This window comes from Sceloporus undulatus, chromosome 3 (assembly GCF_019175285.1).
Source record: "Sceloporus undulatus isolate JIND9_A2432 ecotype Alabama chromosome 3, SceUnd_v1.1, whole genome shotgun sequence".
NCBI classification, from domain to species: Eukaryota; Metazoa; Chordata; class Lepidosauria; order Squamata; family Phrynosomatidae; genus Sceloporus; species Sceloporus undulatus.
Genome location: NC_056524.1, coordinates 175,695,695 through 175,709,304, shown reverse-complemented (window position 1 = coordinate 175,709,304; position 13,610 = coordinate 175,695,695). Strand labels below are relative to the sequence as shown.

Sequence of the window (13,610 nt, the reverse complement as noted above, 5' to 3'; positions counted from 1 at the left end):
CATATTAATTACATTGCTTGAGAGATCCACTACTCTCTCACACATTTCCAAGCAAACTGGACTTATTAAAATGAACTTACAGTCCCTCTCACTCCAAATATATTTGAAAGCTTGCAAGAAAATAATTTTTGCAATTTTCTATAAACATTGCATGGTGTAATAAGTCTCTTCATCCAGGAACCATTCCATGTCTTTCTTGGACAGGTATTGCTGTTGTTAACCATATATGAGATGATAATGAGATACTTAATATCACAGTAGAAAATAGGAATAAATGATAATTGGGAAGAAAGCACAATCTATTTTCAACTATGAGTTAGGCAATAACTAACACTATTCATTATACAGTGGACCCTTGTTATACGTTGAGGTTTGGTTCCAAGATCCCCCGTGGATAACAAAATCCATGGAAGCTCAAGTCCCATCAAATATAATGACATAGCAAAATTGTGTCCCTCTTAAAAAATGGAAAAACAAGGTTTGATATTTGAAATTTATATATTTTTTGAACATTTTCAAACTGTGGATGCTTGAATGCATGTATAAAAAATCTGTGTATAAGAAGAGCCAACTGTAATGGTCTTGGTAATTGTTTACAAAACCAGGCCTTACTGGCTATTGGAATAGATTCTTCTTACTCAGTTGTATTACTGCTCTTTTATCTCAGTAGATTTGACTACACAACAAAATGCAAAGTCACTGTTTTTGGGAAAGTATATCTTCAGGTGATTCTTATCTGGTGTAGTGGTTTGAGTGTTGGACTACAACGACCCAGGAGATCAGGGTTTCATTGACTGTCACACACTCTGAGCCCGAGAAAAAAACTTTAGGGTTACTGTAAGTCAGAAACAAACATCATCTTTTAGCATCTTCCTTATGGAATTCAGGAGCAGCAGATGAGGTAATGGCCAACAGCTTAGATTTTTTTTTTTAAAAAAAAAGGGAAAGACAAATTCATGGATCATGGGTGATACAAATATTTTAATAAATACAATAAAATCACTCTGTCTTGATAGCTAATAGAAGAAATATTCAGAACAGTTGTATTTACTCACTTTTAACTGACTTCAGATCAATGATAAAATTAACTTTGGTTTTTTTTAGCTTGGCTTTTGGCCTATGATTGACAAATATTGATGGGGAATGTTGGGAGTTTAGAGGATTTGAGGCCAGACAACCTCTAAGACACGGAAGACATGGTATGAAGCTTGATCTAATTTTGAAGCCTGCAATATAAGACTGCTGGTTTGTAAAATCAAACTGAAATACAAAAATTCTGCCCCCTCTCTTTTTTCCATAGTAGAAACATGTGTTGGTAGAAGAATGCCTATCAGATGTTAACTTTAGTAAAGATATTATTGGCCAGGTTGGATCTGACTGCCATATAACCAGTGACTATTATAATAATCAAAGGACCAGTACATACCTGCGGGAAAGTCCAGGCAGGCAGCGGCCTGTTTCCCTCCGGAGGGACGCCACAGCAGCCAAGCTGCGCAGCATCCTTCCGGGCCAAAAAGAACCTGGAAAACCAGATTCTTTTTGGCACAAGGGGATGACATCATCAGTGCGCCATTGGTGAACTGTGATGCATCAAAGATGCAAGTGCAACATCCGGTGGTGTGGATGCGGTGCCATGCTTGTGTCATGCACACACACCACATATGGACAGCACCACATAAAGATGGCGCCGTCCATACCTGTTAGGGTTTTGATGCGTGCGGATGCTGCGCATTCCAGATCCCTAATATCGGTGGCAGTACGGCGATTTTGGCCCATCTGTTTCGGGGTAAAGTTTACATTAGTAGAGACACTAGTTCTGAAAAAAAAACTAACAATCAGTACAGACTGGCACAATATGCTGGCTTCCCAGTGGTGTGGGACTGTGGTGTATGCACAACACACGCCCTGATGCCAGGGTGTGCCTGAGGCCAGTGTTACCCTGTTCCACTGCCCACATGTGGGTAGCTTTTTGGCACTTTGACAGCATGGCATTTAGACTCTGCATGTTGCAGGAGTGGAAAAAAGGTGCCACTGTGGCAGAAAAGCCACCCTTTTTCCAGCACAAAAAGGAGCGGCATTTTGCTCCCTCTTCTTGCACCAGAAAAAAGCCAGAGTGGGGCTGTTGGCCTGTGGCTGCTGCGACACTCACTTGGTTCTTTCAGGGGCAGCATCACACCGCTCCTTTTAGCCAGTCTGTTTCAGCACTAAGAAAATATAGGTGCCTGAACAGACAGACCAACATAAAGCTGCTTTGAGTCACTTTGGAGATATGTTGTTTAAATGACACAAGCATCTTAAGAGGCCAGAAGCTGTGCCAGAGCTACGCTCCAGTCTTTTAAGAATGGTAAATATTTCATAACAATACTGCAAAACTCACATAGTTATTTGAAGATATTAAGCAATCTAGCTGAAATGGTAAAAACATCCACAAAATCTTTGATGAATTCAGCAGTTTTTAAATAACTCTTGACCCAAACATTCTTTGACATATTCCAGGAAAGCATGCAGAACTCCATAATGAAAGCAGATGATATATAAGATATTGCCTGCATAGATTATGATTATGGGTGAAGCATTCTGTGAAGTCTCTCTCTCCCTGCACACTCCTCTCTCTCATGAATAGCACAATGAAGAAGAAAAAAACTAGCAAAAAGAAAATAAGATTATATAGACTTCAAAGTGTATGGCCTTTCAAAATGCCCCCCAAGGTCACCACAGGAAATGTTTTTAGTTTTTGTTTTTTCTTTAAAGGTGTCTAGGGAGTCTTTGCTTTCCAATTACATTCTATGTTCTGATTTACAGGTAGAAAAGCTGAGATGAAATGGATATCATTTTGCAGAATTCCAATCTCTGATCTCTGATTATTAAAATGTATATTAGCATACATCAAAATGTTTACTGGCACAACGCCTCTCAAATTCATGCCATATAAATTGATCACGGTGCGTTCTCCTTCATTTTGCTTTGCTGTTCTTCACTACAGTATTAATACGGTAACAGATACTTAGCATTGCTTTTCATTAGCAAATTTACTCAATGATGCTACAGTTCCACTGTATGCAAAATTCAATGAAACACTAAAGGAGTGCTCCAGTTGTGAATTCCAAATCCCCCCCCCCCCTAAAATGCCAAGGCCAGAATTATACAAGATGGAACAATACCTGTTAAAGTGGAAAAAATAATGCTATTATTGTGACATGTGAATGGGACCAAGGTCACTGTAGATTGAAAAGGATATTCTAGAGGTAGAAAAGGTACAAAAAAAAATTCATTTCAAAATGAAAAAGGAACTGAAGTAACTCCCCTGTGAAGAAAGGTTACAATGTCTGGCAGGGCTCAGTTTACAGGATAGTAATATGTAGAACTATGCAGAATGAAGAAAGTAAATGCTTCCCTCTGTCGCAATTCTAGAACCGGTGGTCATTCAGTTAAGTTAAATGGTGGGTAATGTAGAACAAATAAAAGGTGTACTTCTCCACAGTGTGGTGCAATAGTTTCAGCATTGGACTATCATTTTGGAGAGCAGGGTTTGAATTTCTGCTCAGCCATGAAAACCAACTGAACGACACAGTCTCTCAGCCTCAGAGGATGCCAATGGCAAACCCCTTCTGAAGAAACATGTGAAGAAAACCCTGTGATGGGGTCATCTAGGGAGTGTCACATGAAGGGTGCAAGCAGGCTTCCCATAGGCAACTCACTGGACAGCATGTGAACAGAATGCCAGACAAGATAAGTATTTCATCTGATCCAAAATGGTTCTTATGCTCTTATATTATTGAATGTCGAGGCTAAAGAATGTTATGTAGATTTAATCTGTTTGCCACCAACAAATCCTGGTTATCAGTTTTGGCTGATAAGCCAGCTGTGCCCCTTTGTAGAAATGGAAGACCTACAGCCAGAATAGGCTGGTAAAGTCAAGGCTGGACTTCTGCAATGCCTTCTATATTGTGCTACCTTTGTACCAAGTTTGGAAACTTCAGTTACTTCAACATATGGCAGAAAGATTAATCTCTGGTACATCTAGGAGTGAGCATATCACACCAATATTAAAACAATTCCACCAGCTGCCAGTGAGTTTCTGGGCAAAGTCCAAAGTGTGGGTTATTACCTTTCAAGCCCTACAAGGTTTGGGTCCAGGTTACCTATGGGATCGCCTCTTCCTGTAAAATCAGCACCATACATTCAGGTCCTCTGGGGGACATTTACTTCAACTGGCCAGAACTAGACTGGCAACTGTTATCCAGACAACATTTTCATTGGACTGTGGAATGACCTGCTGGAAAGATTTGACATCTAAACATGCTGTCTGAATTTTAAACATGCTCTCTTCCAGCAGGCCTACCCATCTGATTTTAAACTATGAATTTTAAATTGGGACATTTTAATTTTATGCTGGATAATTTTGATGTGTCCTATGTTTAAGTGTTTTAGCTTAATGTGTTTAAATGGTTTTGTGTATTTTAAGCTCTGTTGTACCCCCCCCCCCTTGAGCCTTGGGGAGAGGTGGATAATACTAATACTACTACTAATAATAAGTGGCAAATGCAAGGTATCTTGCAATCCAGAGCAGTAAAAAGTCCTCGTGAGTAGCAATAGGTTTAGGAAAGGCCCAGAGATCTGAGCTCTGTAGAAGCTACGTGGATGATTTTGCTCAAAGCTTCAATCTCCCTAACCCATGTGTGGATGATTTTTCCCTGGTGCAGCTGTTCTTTGTCCACATGATTGCTTTACTTTGCCTCTCTAGATCCAACCTCCCTATACTTTGTCCGTAGCCAGATCTGAAACGATTATACAGATAGAGGATACAGTTTGACTATGTGGTATCTAAAGCTGATATCAGAAAGTGCACACCAGCACACACTAAACAATTAGAGCAACAGGTTGATTAATGAGGGGTAATAAATGGATAAGTAAGCCAAAGGAAGCAGTCTTCAAATGCACTGGGTATATTTAAGAACAAAACAAACAAATAAAAAACCCTAAGATATTATCTCCAGGTTTTGGTTATGAAAGAAGCCAATACTGAAGAAAACTTCAAACAGAATTTCTTAGAATTTCAAAAAGAATCATCAAAGGAGGACTTTGGCTATAATATGCCAAAACAAAATTAAAATGTCCACTGCAGTGTCAACACAGAAATCATAGGTAAAATAACTCACAGAAAGAGCATACTGCAAAAAGTCATGCTACTGTTCAGGGAAAAATTGTAGGCTTTTTGTACCAGTGTAGGCTTTGCACCGGCCTGGGGACAAAAATAGGGCTCGGTAGAGCAGAACGTCCGCACGCTCCAGAGCCCTACTGTGTGCTGTGGGCGCCATCTTTGCACGCCACCATGGCACACAAACGGCACCGTGCATGGGGAGTGTCATGAGGACACAATGTGACCCTTATGGTGCTCCTGTAGCACTGGCAAAAGAAGCTCCTTTTCGGGCCTTCTTTTCCCGGTGGGTTGGGGGCGTGGCATCCAGTTGCCGCATCACCAGCCCCACACATCCAGGAGTGGCACAGAGCTGCTCCTTTTGGGCTATGTATACAGCCCCTCTGTCTCTTTGTTTATGGAAGAAATGCAAAAGAATGGACAACTGCTTGTGAAGTCAAAGACTTTCATGGCCGGCATCTATAGTTTTTTGTGGGTTTTTCAGGCTATGTGGCCATGTTCTAGCTATTTGAAACATGAGTCACACTTACCCACAAGGCTCTAAAATGCACCCATGAGAAATAGCAGTTGCATTATGCACTATGTGGAAATTGCTAAGGAAATTTTTTTTCCACATTGGAGCACCCCAAATCTGTAAAGCCAAACCAAACACTAGGCAGAATGAAGCAAGAATTTCAGGTGATACATGCTTCAAGGCATACATGCTTCTTTTAAACAGTTGTAAAATATTATGTATGGCTGAGATTGCTTAGTCGCAGCACATGACATGATGCAAAGGCTTGCAATAGAGATTGCATCATGCTAAGTGGCAACAGGTGATGACTCTTAGCCAACTCTGTATACAAGTGAGAATTAAAGCACCTGTGGGTTAATGTTGGTGGATTGTTCTTATTGGTTTGGAGAGAGTGGGTTGTTGATGGTTGGATTGTTTGATAACAGACAAAGTAAGTTGAGGGGAGTCTTGAGGAGTGTTTCTACATGTTTGTATATACTGCAACTACTGATAAAGAACTTCCAAGGACTTGGAAGATATCAACAAGTGTCTGTGAGTTTATTCAGATGTGGTCAGTGCATTGCCAATACTTAAACTGAACTGGTGCTTCTGTACTCTGCTACTGTTAGCTACTTCTGAGAGTTTTTACCTCAGACAGTGCTGTAAGCTGGCGTCTCTGCTGGGCCTAAGGTTTTTCTTTTTGTTACTGTGCATCAAGCAGGACATAGAAGAGTACCAACAATTTCCTTCTCTTGGAAGATCTCTCTTGCCTCCTCTGAAACAGTTTGTTCCCTTAAATTTCATCTCCAGTTCAGCTTAGCTGGTATCTGTAGCTGGGTTGGAGAAGGGTGTCATTTGTTCATTGCCTCAAACAGAAAAATGTCATGGACTCAGCCTGAAAATGTGGAATCTACGTTGATCCATGTAGAACAGCCCTGCTGCGTAGACACTCTCCATAGTGGTAGCTGTGGCCAGCAAGAATGTTCAAAAACCGGATGAAAATTTGTTATCTGCCCACTTGGTAATCTTATTTTGGAATGAATACCACCCCTGTGGCAAGGAGTGTCACTGGGTGATTTTCTTAGTTTTTATTCTTTATGACAGTGAGATGCAAAATCAGTTAGAAGAATATACACAAGGATCATGCACAAAGACAAAGTCTGGATTTTGCTTGCAGGAAACAAATGGAAAGGCTTGACTTACGCGGCTGTGAATCCAGCTGTTAAAAATCCTCTCTTCTGGCTGCATAATATTAGTTCAGACTTGACATCAGTAAAATTATCCGTGTGCTATAAATTAAATTCAGCATTGCTCTCACCTCTGAACAAAGAAAGAAAAAACCTTGTCCTGTGAAGCCCAAACTATCCTGCTAAGGAAAAGAGGCTCATGCTAGTCTTAACTGCCTTGAGTTAGCAGTTGTGGTCAAAATGAAATGTGAAGCTGAAATCTACAGAGGAGAAATTCAAGGTATATTTTGCAGATAAAACACACTGATATGAAATATTAATGGACTGCTACAGAGGAATATATACTGTTGAAGCTACATTGTTTGCACTGTTTAGTTTTCATTGAAAAATATGATGCATACTGACTGCCAAGGGGAGGTTTATTTATTTATTTTTAAATAGACTTGCTATCTGAACTCAAGGATGATACACATTTAATGCTGCACATTACCTGCTAGACTCGCTTGCAGTTTCAAAATCACTGTTTTCCTGGGGGAAAGCCATACGAGAGATCTTTAACTGTTTGCATCAGAAAAGGAAAGCTAAATGGCTCTGCGTACAGAAGCTTGCAGCAAGTGCTGAAAATTAACCCCAGCATTCAGAGATTTAGTCCCTGCTCCCTGCATCCCATTCACCTCTTTGATACTGCTGGTTTCCATGTCTGGGGTCAGAGAAAAGAGCAGCAGAGAAACATGGAGAATGGGAGTATAGAATTATCTGGCAGAGGCAGAAGAATGAAGCACAGAGAGAAATTAAAGAAAAGGATAGGGGTGACAGGAGTGAAATTACATGGTTGCTTCCTACCAAGTTCTTCCTAGAAATCTAATGCTGGAGGTTTGACCTCTTCACTCAGCAACTGAATTTAGTCCCAGCAACTCATAGACATAACAGCTGGATTTCAGTTTTTGAAAGGGTTTAGGAAACAGAGCTGATAAGTGCTGCTGCTAACTCCAACACCATTCACCCCACTCTTGTCTAATGTGTAATGTGTACATTGAGAGAAAGAACTCCAGGGCAAGCATATTTTGGACACAGGTGATCAACTATTTTAATCCAGAATTATGAATTAAAGAAAATAATAATAATAAAAAACAACAGTTGGTTTGTTTACACTTTGAACATGAAGAAGAAGAGGAAGAGAAGGGGAATATGGTTGAGCAGAAGATGAAGCAGAAATGGCCATGAAATTGTTGTTGATACTCCTGGTTATATTATCAGTACCTCTAGAGGGCAGTGAATAAAAGAAAATAGAATGCCAGGAACTGGCTGCAGTCATAGCATACAAATCATAATGTAGTATTAATATAAGTGTATGATATCAGACCCAAAATCTTCCTCGCATTTCTTTTGTGATTCCCCCTTTTTAAGCAATTCACCAAATAATCCTTTAATCCTTAATTCAACTGAAATAAAGCTTAAGTCTATGTAACTCTACTGGCTCATTCACCTTGGCTATCCCTTCCTTCACCACATGGTCTCCCCTATTGTCTAAATTTTAAATCCCTGGGACAGGCATTTGTTAATAATATGTCACAGCAAAAAAGTGTTTCTTGGTTGACTTTATTTTTCAGTAGCATGTTAAGCTTTTTGGAACGCAGTTCATATCTGTCAGCAGTCATAATAATTAGCTAACTTGTTACAGTTCAATTTAAAATTTAATTTAGAATGAGAAACTCTTTCACATATATTGGCTGCTACTGTCGGGTGATGAAGAAGGGAAGGACTCAAAGGTCAAACGGAAATTAACTGGAATCTTTGCCTCCACATAGGTATCCTCATTTCATACAACTTTGCCTTTTTAAAATAAGCAAATATACACATTACACTTTAATTCCAGTTGAGAACCTATATTGGCTATAGGACATGCACCAGAATTAAAATATTTTTCTGTCTGTCCCACTATAACAACATCCACTCAAAAATAAAACTGTGAAGAGAGTCATGTATATTCTACATATTCTACAGTGGGCCCTTTGTGGGATTTGGTTCCACGATCCTCTGCGAATACCAAAATCTTTGGATGCTCAGGTTTCATTTGCCATATTTGAATTATTTTCAAGCCTTGGGTATAGAATCCATAGATACAGACTGAACTCAAAATGATCATACTGCTATGTTCACAATAGTCATAAAAACTCACGGTATATTTAGGTAACAGAATGACATCGATAAACACTTGAAAATCTCTTTCTTCTTCTCCCCTGCCCTGCTCCATCACATATTATAAGATACAGTTGGGCAATCATGTATCCATCAAATGATCTCAAGTCTTGAGATGACCAAGAGGTAAAGATCCAGCTATTACAAACAAAGGAACCTGCTTGTATCCAATGTTTCTGCTTGCTTTTTAAAAAGGGGCCTTGGACTGCCTGATTTATTTATTTTACCAGACAACTAACGAAAACAAGTTTAATCTATTCTTGGTCATTGCAAAGATCATTTATGCCAACAAAAAAGAAAGCATCTTGAGTACCCATTTTTAAAATGCACACTCAGATTGAATTGTTGAGTATAATTGCAAGGGAGACATGACACGGAGCAAAACACAATATTGATATGCCTGTTGAAATGCTAACATCAGGATTCCCAAGGCTACAACAAGTATAGTAAAAATGTGACTGTCAGGAGGGTTAAAACATAATTGCATATTGTCACATAGGGTCATTTCACATATTATCATCACCATAAAAATCCACCTATAAAACTCTAACATTTGAATGTTACTAACACATATTTGCAGACATTGTTATGCTTGTGTGAGTATAGAAACCCACAGTTTCCTCCATAATATTTTTGAATATTTTGTAGAGAAAAACTTTCATGGATCTTAAGATATGGTGTAATTTTTGGGTTATGTGCATTTGTCAAGAAAAAGAAACATACCTGAACTCTTTAGGGTCACTTCATTCCCTGTAAGAGTCTGTAGTTTCATTGTCATGAGAATCATTCTGTAACAAATTATTAGAGAAAATTAAGGAAGTGCTGAACAAAATTGTCATTATTGTTACTGATTTGTGTGCACATGAGTGTGAATATGAATTCAAATAATGCATCTGAGATAGCTTCAAGCTGTATCCAGTTGTAATGTACTCAAGCTTTTAGGGCCCAATTTTCAAGACATCCCACATAAACGCAACAGAAAAAAAGTTTCCAGGATAGTGTTGCACAGTTTTGCTATATCTAACATTTATGTTCATTACGAGCAAGTTATAAAATCTTTATGCACATACTCTCCCATTCAGTACTTGATTCATTGCTCACCAACAATTTAAGTTTGTGATGTTATGGATATTTACTTGGGGGCATGCCACTTTGACTTAAGAAGAATCACTTATGAGTAGATAAGGGCAAGCTTCCCAAAGCTCCTTTTGGTTAACTTTCCTGATGATCCATGCATGTCAGAGTTACCAGACTTCATTAATTCCTAAAGTGAGTGTAAAAGGCCAAATCCAATGCTAAGGGAAGGTCAACAACTCTTCTGGGGGTCTTGCATAAACAACCTCCAGAAGCACTTGTATTTGATACAATTGGAGGGGGAAAGAAGTTGCTATGGATCAAGAGGTAGAGGAATACACCAAGAATTAATGGATCTTCTCAACTCTATTAATATTTATGGTAGAACATTATCAATTTCTCTAGTAAGCATGCATTTTACTCAGCTGCATTTCACAGAAATCATGATATGGCCACAAGGAAAGTACCTGTTCTACTTTTAAACTGTGTAAACTGTAGAAAATTGATTACAGTGGATCCTTGTTATACGCTGGGGTTTGGTTCCAAGATCCCCCATGTATAACAAAATCCGTGTATGCTCAAGTCCCATTAAGTATAATGACATAGCAAAATGGTGTCCCTAATAAAAAATGGAACATCAAAGTAACTTTATACTTTTTTGGAACATTTTCAAACCGTGTATGCTTGAATCCGTGTATAAAAAATCTGTGTATAAGAAGGGCCGACTGTATCTTTTTTGAAAATCTGTAGCTTAAAGTTTACTCCTGTGGGTGGAATTTCACATACAATGAGGCAAATCATCCCAGAACTAATACAACAAAGGTTTCTAAAATTATTATTTGAAAGACAAAATAGAACAGAAGAAGGCAAAATAACTTTACAAAAGACGTCATTCTGAGTGAAAATGCAAAGAAAAGATTAAATTATAGTTTATATGAAAAGCCTTGTTGATAACATGCTTCTCGACAGCAATCTGAACTTATTATTTCTTATTTGATTTCTCCCCTTCATATTTGGCCTCATGCTGATATTGCAAGTTCTGCAGTTCTCTTATGAATACAAACCGATATTAAAAGAGGTGTGTGTGTGAGAGAGAGTGTGCATGTGGGTTTAATAAAAATGATACATTATCTTTTGCTAATTTTCCTATTTGGAAATTTGAAATACACTCTCTACAATCCCCCCCTCCAATAAACCTAAAAATACAGAATTGTACTTAAACTTAAATGTTCCTTGTGACTTTTGGTTGACTTTGGCGGGTTACAAACCGCCACTTGGGACATCCTCAGGACGTCCCAGTTTAAAAAAGGGGCGTCTCTTCCAGACGCCCCTATTCCTGTTACGGACTCTGTCTGTAACAAATGGCGGCGGCCGTTCCACACGGCCGCTGCCATCTTGACATAACAGATGCTATGCGTCCGCACATCGCGCGGCGCTAATGATGTCGCGAGTGTGCCATTGGCGCCTTGCGGTGTCATGAGCACGCCGCCAGAAGAAGCTCCATTTTGGAGCTTCTTTTTTGCTCTGTAAGGGAGCCGCGCAATTTGGCTGCGACAGCTCCCTCACGGAGCAAACAGCAGCGCCGGGAGACCGCCGCAAAGCGGTGGTTTGTAACGCCTCTTTCTCTCCTATCATTATAATTTAGAAAGTAAGCTTCTTGGAGGAGAAAGAGTGCATGATGAACTGTCTTTTCTTTACTGAACTTTATAAGGTGCCAGATACATTGCTATGAAATCACAATGCAATACTATTTTAGAACACACATGAGAGACATTCCTCCTTTAGGAAACATTGGGGCAGAAGAAAGATACTGTCTCCAATAACAAGCTTTTCCCCTTTCCCAGTCTTCCTTTTCCCTTCCTCCCAAGCCCTATTCCAGACATTTGCTAATACAGTTATCATTATATATTTGCAATTCATTGCATTTGACATTAAGAAAACCAATGGGCACTTCACTGTCACTACCACTCCCCATGGTATGTCAGGGAATGTTCTAGGCTTCTTCTTTGTACAAAAACCCTCAATCCCTTACCCATACACTGAATATGCCACACCTGTAAGTGTCGCAGAACTTGGAGGACCTCAACATTCTGCCTAAACAGTCTATTCTGTAATTGGTTATTCACTTAGCCCCAGCCCATAACTTTACACAATCTCCTGATCCAACTTTATGCAGCATGTTACCGTATAAGTACATTCTGACCTTTTACATTTTCTTTTGACCTATCTAACAAAGTTCTTGTACACACATTGGTTTCATATTGCTATCTAGCTATGCAAGAACTACATTTGCATAAGGAGAAAAGAACAAGCAAATAGCACAATCAGTGTTTTCTGTTTGTTCTTTTCAGCTTTGACTTTTTACCCACAACCTTTGTCCTGCTAAGGTCTTCTCACTACACAGACAATGTTGCTTTTCTGCCTCTGTCCAACTCACAAGAACTAATCTCATCTTCCCATTTTTTTCCCTCTCTTTTAAAAACAAATAACCATGCAGGACACAAATGGCTTGTCTATTTTCCCCGCAAAGGCATCCAGGAAGAATGTAAACAAGGTACACCAGAAGACCTAACTCTAACCTTATTAATTCTCTTAGAATGGTGAGAGACCGTGTTGGCGTTGTTTGTGCTGGGATCACAGCAACCGCACGTGCTTGGTCCCAATTCAGACTGGCATCGCGGTCCTAAACCAGGCCTCTAGAAGGAGCAGATTTTATCCGCTCTTTCTTAGCCCAGTTCTTTGCATGTGACACGGCCTCAGCGAGGCTTCAGGCCATGTTCAGGGTATGTGTCATGTAGACTACAATCCTCCAATGCAGTCTGGAGCCACATCATTTTGCCCATGTTCTTCAGGCTTTACAGAATAGCCAGACAAGCTACACAACTGTTTATGGCCAGAGGAAAGAGAGACAAAAGGTAGTTTGATTTCAGGTATGGTGGACAATGATGTGTGTAGGCAGAAGTGGACAGCGGATTCCAGAGATTACATAGAAAATGGTCCAAATATCCACAAAATAACTTTCAGAAACATGACCAAAAAAAGTATGCCTGAAAGTATCTCCAGAATTTCAAAAAAGCAACAGGGTAGGAGTAATGCTTTTCCTTTTTAACAATTTACATCCAGTAGTCTTATATCCATTGTAGCCACATTCCTTCTGCACTCTCATTACTTAAAGAACACCTGAGACACAAAGAAATCAGATTTAAAAGTCACATAATGAGGGTACAGATGGTCATTTATGAGGGAACTTTGCATCCTACATTGCTGACCATTAAACCATTCTTCATACACTACTTTTTAAAAATCTAAAATAAAATAAAAGATTAAAAATCTAAAATAAAATACACTGATGAAACTTCATCCTGAATGTCAGCTGCTCTTCTCGCAAGAATATGCATCAGTATATGAATTTAATCATATTTACTTGGAAGTGAGTCCACTGAAATAAGTGTTAAATGCTTCTGAGTAATCAGGTTGAAAACCAAAGCATTAGAATACT

At 39.2% G+C, this 13,610-nt stretch overlaps 1 protein-coding gene across 1 annotated transcript in view; it reads right to left on the bottom strand.

Moving 5' to 3' along the window:
- Positions 1–13,610, bottom strand: part of PCDH15 (protocadherin related 15) — a 648,893-nt gene that overhangs the window by 550,884 nt on the left and 84,399 nt on the right. The window contains exon 4 of the mRNA XM_042459844.1: positions 9,761–9,825. The gene's annotated coding sequence lies outside the window, so the exon portion shown is untranslated. The remainder of the gene's footprint in view (positions 1–9,760; positions 9,826–13,610) is intronic.